The sequence below is a fragment of the Triticum dicoccoides genome, chromosome 7A, assembly GCF_002162155.2.
Source record: "Triticum dicoccoides isolate Atlit2015 ecotype Zavitan chromosome 7A, WEW_v2.0, whole genome shotgun sequence".
Classification (NCBI taxonomy): Eukaryota; Viridiplantae; Streptophyta; class Magnoliopsida; order Poales; family Poaceae; genus Triticum; species Triticum dicoccoides.
In genome coordinates, this window is record NC_041392.1 from 187,480,508 (window position 1) to 187,489,045 (window position 8,538).

Below are 8,538 nucleotides of genomic sequence, written 5' to 3' on the forward strand. Positions count from 1 at the left end.
GTCCAGCCCCGCCGCCGCACCGCCCGACCTCGCCGCCGCCGCCCGGGTGAAGTCCGGCCGCTCCATCGCCGGCCACCACCGCCATCTCCGGCCGGTCATCCTCGGGCGTCGTGAAGCTACAGTGCACGCCGATCCGGATCTAGATCTGGAAAAAAACCCTAGGGGTTGACTTTTCCCCCTCTCCCCTTATTTTTTATGCATACTTTGACCGGTGGTATCTCGCATCCGTAGCTTCGATTTGGACATATAGTATATAAAAATGTTCGCCTTGACGAGTACATCATTTTATTCCATTGCATCATTTTCATTTGAGTTCATCTTGATGCCCGAAATGCTGTTAGAAGGAGGCTTCATGAGTTAATTGTCAGATCTGCTAGTTCATCTTAGACTTTTGTCATTTTTGCCATGATTATTGTGTGCATGATATGCCTGTGAGTCCTTCATATGTTTTGTTAAGCATCTTGTTATCTTTCCAGAGGTGCAACCCATGCATTTTTAGGATGTGTGTGGTGACTTGTGCAAGCTTGCAAAGTGAGGCACCCGGTAAATCTGTTTTCAGGGACTTAGTAGTTTTCACAAAGTCTGGGATTATTTAGTTCACGATGCCATATGTTCATGTTGTTTCCTAGTGATCCGTCCCTATTTTGAGGATGATCAGTAAAGGAGTTTTGTTAATCTTGTGATGCTCTATCCATCCATGTCTTTGTTTGTAATTTGGAGCATCCTAGCTTGAGTAAATCAAGCTCTACTTTTGCTTCGTTGTGAATCTCGGCAGATCGTCAACTTGTTTGCGATTTTGCCGATGCTATTGTAGTTGATCCGTGCATGCTATGCCATTGTTCTTGCCATGTCTAGCTTGCATTTTATTCCTTCTTAATGGATGTGTGCTGGCCTTGCCATGACTTGCACCGTGGTGAGTGCATCGAGCTCGTTAACATGCCTTCGTGAGTTATATTTCAGCATGTCTCAGTTTTCACTAAGTCTGAAAAACTGATTGTGTTTTAGCTATGTTCGTGTGCTTGTTAGTATATTTTGTGATCCCTTTTGGCTCAAGGTCACTAAGGGACTTTTGTTAAGCTTGTTGATTAGCTCCATGCCATGTCTTTCTTTGTCTTAATCAAATCCTGTAGCATGTTGTTTTGTTGCTCCGAAGAGGGCTATATGATCTGAAATTTCAGACAAGTGTTAATTTCACTAAGTCTGAAATCTGTTTTGCATTTGCGTTTTTGCCATGCTTGTTTGAACCTCTTAATGGATGAATTGGTCGTGGCTCAGTGTTAGACTTTTGTTAATCATCTTGTGTGCATCCCTGCCATGTATTTTTTTGTCATGATTGGTGGCTGTAGCATGTTCATTTCATTGCCTTTAGGTGCCTACTTGCTATAAATCGCAGACCGGTGTCATTTTTGAATCGCTTGCCATTTCCAAACCGTAACTCCGATTCCGGCGTTCTTTATATCGTTTTCAAGCGATTTCATCTCATCTTTTCAGTGGCACCCTTGGAATTCCAAGTTGAGGCTAGGTTCATGCATTTCCTGTCATATCTTGCATTTGGCATCCCGCATCGCATCCCACATAGCATATCATCTTTGCATCGTGTTGTTTGAGTTTGCACGTGGTTGATTGTATCCTTGTTTCTTGTTTGTCTTGTTTGGGTAGAGCTGGGAGACGAGTTCGCTAACGAGGAGCCCGTTGAGTTTGCTTTTGAGGATCCAGTCAACTCTGACAACTATGCAGGCAAGATGTTCATACCCTCGAAATCACTACTATCTTTGCTATGCTAGTTTGCTCGCTCTTTTGCTATGCCATTGCTACGATGCCTACCACTTGCTTGCAAGCCTCCCAAATTGCCATGTCAAACCTCTAACCCACCATGTCCTAGCAAACCGTTGATTGGCTATGTTACCGCTCTGCTCAGCCCCTCTTATAGCGTTGCTAGTTGCAGGTGAAGATTGGAGGCCGTTCCTTGTTGGAACATCTTTTATTTACTTGTTGGGATATCATTATATTGCTATGTTATCTTAATGTATCTATATACTTGGTAAAGGGTGGAAGGCTCGGCCTCTCGCCTAGTGTTTTGTTCCACTCTTGCCGCCCTAGTTTCCGTCATATTGGTGTTATGTTCCCGGATTTTGCGTTCCTTACGCGGTTGGGTTATAATGGGAACCCCTTGACTGTCCACCTTGAATAAAACTCCTCCAGCAATGCCCAACCTTGGTTTTACCATTTGCCACCTAGCCTTTTCCCTTGGGTTTCGGGGACTCAAGGGTCATCTTATTTTAACCCCCCCGGGCCAGTGCTCCTCTGAGTGTTGGTCCAACCTAGAGCACTGTGCGGGGCCGTCCCTTGGCAACTTGGGTTACGTTGGCTCCCGTACGCTTAGCGTATCCGGTGTGCCCTGAGAACGAGATATGTGCAGCTCCTATCGGGATTTGTCGGCACAGCGGGTGGTGTTGCTGGACTTGTTTTACCATTGTCGGAGTAATCTTGAGTAACCGAGATACCGAGTCTGACCTGAACGTCTTGGGAGGAGGTCTATTCCTTCGTTGACCGTGAGAGCTTGTCATGGGCTAAGTTGGGACTCCCCTGCAGGGATTGAACTTTCGAAAGCCGTGCCCGCGGTTATGGGCAGATGGGAATTTGTTAATGTCCGGTTGTAGATAACTTGAACCTTAATTAATTAAAATGAATCAACTGAGTGTGTTACCGTGATGGCCTCTTCTCGGCGGAGTCCGGGAAGTGGACACAGTGTTGGAGTAATGTTTGCGCAGGTTGCCCTTTAGTTTCTCGCTCGCGCTTTGCCTCCTCTTCCCGCTCTCTTTGCGAATAAGTTAGCCACCTTACCTGCTAGTCGCTTTCTGTAGCTCCACTCATATTTTACCTTGCCATACCTATAAGCTTGAATAGTTTTGATCGCGAGGGTGCGAGATTGCTGAGTCCCTGTGGCTCACAGATTACTATTACACCAGATGCAGGGCCTGATGATTCCGCTCCAGGAGACGCGTACGAGCTCAAGTGGGAGTTCGACGAAGACTCTCAACGATACTATGTTTCCTTTCCCGATGATCAGTAGTGGTGCCCAGCTGGGGGTGATTGGGACCGTGTCGCATGTTGGGTTCTCTTTTATTTTGGCGCCGTAGTCGGGCCATGAGTGTTTGGATGATGTAATGTTATTTGTGTACTTGATTGACGTGGCGAGTGTAAGCCAACTATGTTCTCTCCCCTTTTATTATTATATTCCATGGGATGTTTGTGAAGATTGCCTAACTTGCGACATATGCCTTCAATGCGATTATATCTCTAAGTCGTGCCTCGACACGTGGGAGCTATAGTCGCATCGAGGGTGTTACAAGTTGGTAATCAGAGCCTTCCCCGACCTTAGGATCCCCATTGCTTGATCGTTTTTTAGCGGCCGAGTTGTGTCTAGAAAAATGTTTTGAGTCTTAGGAATTATATATCGGAGAGCTTAGGAATTCTTTTTACTTCCCAGTCTCCTCATCGCTCTGGTAAGGATCCTGACGTAGAGTTTTGACTCTTCTCTTCTCAAATTTCACAATTTTTTTAGGATCACGCGGGTATCTTGGAATCGTTCCGATAGTTTTATGATGAGAACATTGTCTTGGTGCCTCCTGTCAGGGGTTTAGTGGAAGTGTCCCGGGGAGTTGAGCTCTGAGGTGTTGTCATCATAATTTTATCGTTGCAGTTCTGGAATACCTGAGTCTAGTACGCCGACATTGAAAATCTCTTTTATGCAGTTCGTTGGTGAGATAACCTCGACGCCACCCAGTACTAGGGCGGGAGTTCGGGAGTATCGCCATAACTTGTATAACGGATGATTTTCGAAGGTTGAGGTAGATGGTTTCCGAAGGTTTCTTGGTTATGTGTTGAAGGATGGATACAGCTGGATGTAGGATTTGCTAGTTTGGGTGAGATATTATGCTTCTCTTGTATCCCCAACACCTGATTGCATAACCGGAAAGGTTCGGGAGTTTCATAGGTGGGAATTCTAGTAGCTCTAGTTCTTCTTCCACGGATATTGGTTTGAGATTGGGATTTCTTACCGATTATTCGTTCTTGATCCGTACCTTGTTGATTTATTTCTCTACCTTAATTCTACGTGGCTTCTCAATTTATGGATATGTGACCATTTTAAGAGGAATGCATTCGTTCATTTTGTTCGGATGTGAAGACTATATGTTGCAATTTTCATTCCGTTGGATTCAGCTTCAATTTTTATCTATCAATGTGCTAATGGTGGTCACCCTCTTCAGGATGGCTCCTCCAACGCGCACGACTCCGAATCCTGATCCGCCACCACCTCCACCTCCTCCAGAGGCGTGGCAAGCTGTGATGGCCGCAACCAATGCAAACACACAGCTGATCATGCAAATTCTTCAAGAGCGCAATCAAGGTAGTCAAGGGAATCAAGGCAGCAATCTGAGTCACTTTGCTACACTCAACCAGTTCCTTGCTAATGTGCCAAAGACTTTCAGCAATTGTGTTGAGGCAACCGATGCTGATGATTGGCTTGTGGATCTGTGTAAGCATTTCGAGTGCAGTAACGTCAGGCCTGAGGACTTTGTCAAGTTCGCTTCCTTCCAACTCAAAGATCAAGCTGCAGAATGGTTCCAGCAGTACAAGGATTCCAGAGGTGGACGTGTTATCACTTGGGATGATTTCCGTCGAGATTTCCGAGCTCATCATATTCCCCAGAGCGTGGTTGAAAGCAAGCGTGAGGAATTCCGCAATCTGAAGCAAGGCTCTTTGTTTGTCTATGACTACAACAAGTTGTTCCAGAAGCTCGCCCGCTTTGCCAAGCTGGACGTGCCTGATGAGAAGAGCATGATATATCAGCTCAGGGGTGGTCTCAGAGAAGAAATTCGGCTCGCTCTTGTCCTCTTTGATCCCTTGAGATACAATGAGTTCTACAACATGGCACTGAAGCAAGAGGCTGCTCAGTTGAGGTGTGATGCTTCCAAGAAGCGAGTCAGAGATGCTACTCCTTCTTCCTCTACTCAAGTGGCCAAGCAGCAGAAGTTTTGGCTTCCTCCTCCTCCGTTCTGTCAGCCGTATCAGCAGAAGAGCAAAGGTGGCAGTGGTTCTTCCCACCCACCCAACCCTGGCTTTCAGAACAAGACTTCGTCTCAAGCTCCAAGATCGAGTGCTCTGTATCACCGTCCGCTTTCAGAGGTCACGTGCAACAAGTGCCAATAGAAGGGTCACTATGCCAATAAGTGTTTCAACCAAAGGCGTCTTCCTCCTCCTCCTCCCATGAGATCGGCAAGTACAACTGTGGTCAAGCATAACCCCAAGCATGCCAAGGTCAATTTGATGAATGCAGCTCAGGCAGAGGATTCTTCAGATGTCATCATGGGTAACTTTCCAGTTAACTCTTTTCCAGCAAAAGTTCTTTTTGACACTGGTGCATCGCATTGTTTCATGTCAAGATCATTTGTCTCCAAGCATGACTTCATTTCACAAATGTTGGGTAAACCTATGGGAGTGGTTTCTCCGGCTAAGTCTATGAGGGCTACTTCAATAGTCCCGGATGTTTCTATCATGTTGGGTGATTTCAAGTTTCTGGCTTCTCCAATGGTTCTTGGTAACTTGGATATTGATCTTATTCTCGGAATGGATTGGCTTTCTAAGCACAAGGCTCAGCTTGATTGTGCAGCCAGGCAGATTCAATTGACTCATTCGTCTGAGGATGTAATTGTCTTTGCCGCTCGGGATAATACCATCCGTCTGTTTTCTCTCAATGAGAAGGGTGAATTGGATGCCATCTCTCAAATTCCAGTCGTTTGCGAATATCAAGACGTCTTTCCAGAAGAGCTTCCAGGAATGCCTTCACACCGGCCAGTTGAATTCGTTATTGATCTTGAGCCTGGCACGGAACCTGTGTGCAAACGTCCTTACAAGCTCGGACCTGAAGAGTTGAAAGAGCTGAAGAAGAAACTCGATATGCAAGAGAAAATGGGTCTCATCCGGCCTAGTTCTTCTCCGTGGGGTTGTGGTGTTCTTTTTGTGAAGAAGAAGGATGGAACGGACTGACTTTGTGTTGATTACCGTCCAGTGAACAAGAAGACCATCAAGAACAAATACCCACTTCCCAACATCAATGAGCTGTTCGAACAACTCAAAGGTGCCCAAGTATTCTCCAAGCTTGATCTCCGTATGGGTTATCACCAGATTCACATTCGTGAAGAAGATATTCCCAAGATAGCATTCAGACCAAGCTTTGGTTCATATGAATACACTGTCATGTCTTTTGGCCTCGCCAACGCTCCTCCAACGTTCTCTCGCATGATGAACTTCATCTTCAACGCCTACACCAATGACTTCGTTTTGGTGTATCTCGACGACATTCTGGTTTTCTCCAAGAACAAGGAAGATCATGCCAAACACTTGCGTTTGGTTCTTGATAAGCTCAGGGAACATCAGTTCTACGCCAAGTTCTCCGAGTGCGAATTTTGGCTTGATGAGGTTCTTTATCTTGGTCATATCATCTCTGCCAAGGGCATTGCCGTGAATCCTGAGAAGGTGTCTGCAATTGTGAATTGGGAACCTCCTCAGAACGTGAAGCAACTCTGTAGTTTTCTCGGTCTCGCAAGCTATTGCCGAAGATTCATTGAAAACTTTTCCAAGATCGCGAAGCCTCTCTCAAATCTTCTCCAGAAGCACGTCAAGTACGTTTGGTCTCCGGAGTGTGACATTGCTTTCAACACTTTGAAAGAGAAATTGATCACTGCTCCAGTTCTGACTCTGCCTGATGAATCCAAGCCATACGAGGTCTTTTGTGATGCCTCTCTCCAAGGTCTTGGCACAGTATTGATGCAAGAGAAGAAAGTTGTTGCTTATACATCTCGCCAGTTGAAGCCTAATGAGAAGAACTACCCCACTCATCATCTCGAGTTGGCGGCAGTTGTGCATGCTCTTTTGACTTGGAGACATCTTCTATTGGGAAGAAAAGTGGACATTTTCACTTATCACAAGAGTCTCAAGTACATCTTCACTCAGCCTAATCTCAACCTCAGGCAAACTCGATGGTTCGAAATGATTCAAGAGTATAATCCAAGTATTGAGTACACTCCAGGCAAGGCTAATGTGATTGCTGACGCTTTGAGCAGGAAGGCTTACTGCAACAGTCTGATTCTTAAGCCTTATCAACCCAAGCTTTGTGAAGCTTTCCGCAAACTTAATATGCAAGTTGTTCCTCAAGGTTTCCTCGCCAACCTTCAAGTTTCTCCTACCTTGGAAGACCAGATTCGCCAAGCCTAGCTTCTTGATGCTATGGTGAAAAAGGTGAAGATTGGGATTGCCAAGAGTCAGTCCAAGTACAAGTGCTACCGCCTTGATGACAAGGACACTCTCTTCTTCGAGGATCATATTGTTGTGCCCAAAGGTGACCTCCGTAAAGTGATCATGAACGAGGCTCACAATTCACTCCTCTCCATCCACCCTGGGAGCACGAAGATGTATCAGGACCTCAAGCAAGCTTATTGGTGGACTCGAATGAAGCGCGAGATCGCTCAATTCGTGAATGAATGTGATGTCTGCAGAAGAGTGAAGGCAGAACACCAAAGGCCAGCAGGTCTCCTCCAACCTCTTGCCATTCCAGAATGGAAGTTTGACCACATTGAAATGGACTTCATGACTGGGTTTCCAAAATCCAAGCGTGGCAATGATGCTATATTCGTTGTCATCGACAAGCTCACCAAAGTGGCTCATTTTCTGCCTATCAAAGAGTCGATCACTGCAGCTCAATTGGCGGAACTCTATACCTCTCGAATTGTCTCTCTGCATGGTATTCCTCAAGTGATATCTTCAGACCGTGGCAGCATCTTTACCTCGAAGTTTTGGGATTCTTTCAGAAGGACATGGGCACTAACATCCGCTTCAACACAGCTTTCCATCCTCAAACAAGCGGCCAAGTCGAGCGTGTCAACCAGATTCTTGAAGATATGCTCAGGGCTTGTGTGATCTCCTTCGGCATGAAGTGGGAGGATTGTCTTCCTTATGCTGAATTCTCCTACAACAACAGTTTTCAAGCAAGTTCGGGCAAGGCCCCTTTTGAAATTCTGTATGGCAGGAAGTGCCATACCCCTCTCAACTGGTCTGAAACCGGTGAACGCCAGCTTTTGGGAAATGACTTAATCACAGAGGCAGAAGAAATGTGCAAAGTCATTCGAGATAACCTCAAAGCAGCCCAATCCCGCCAGAAGAGCTACTATGATAGTAAGCACCGTGATTTGGCTTTCGATATCGGAGATCATGTTTACCTCCGTGTCTCTCCTATGAAAGGTACTCGTCGCTTCGGTATCAAAGGGAAGCTTGCCCCTAGATACGTGGGACCTTTCAAGATTGTCAGCAAGAGAGGCGACCTCGCCTATCAACTCGAGCTTCCTTCAAACTTTGCAAATGTTCATGACGTGTTCCATGTCTCTCAGCTTCGAAAGTGCTTCAAGACTCCTGACCACACCGTCAACTTCGAGGACATTGTGCTCCAAGAAGATCTCTCTTATCGTGAGCACCCAGTTG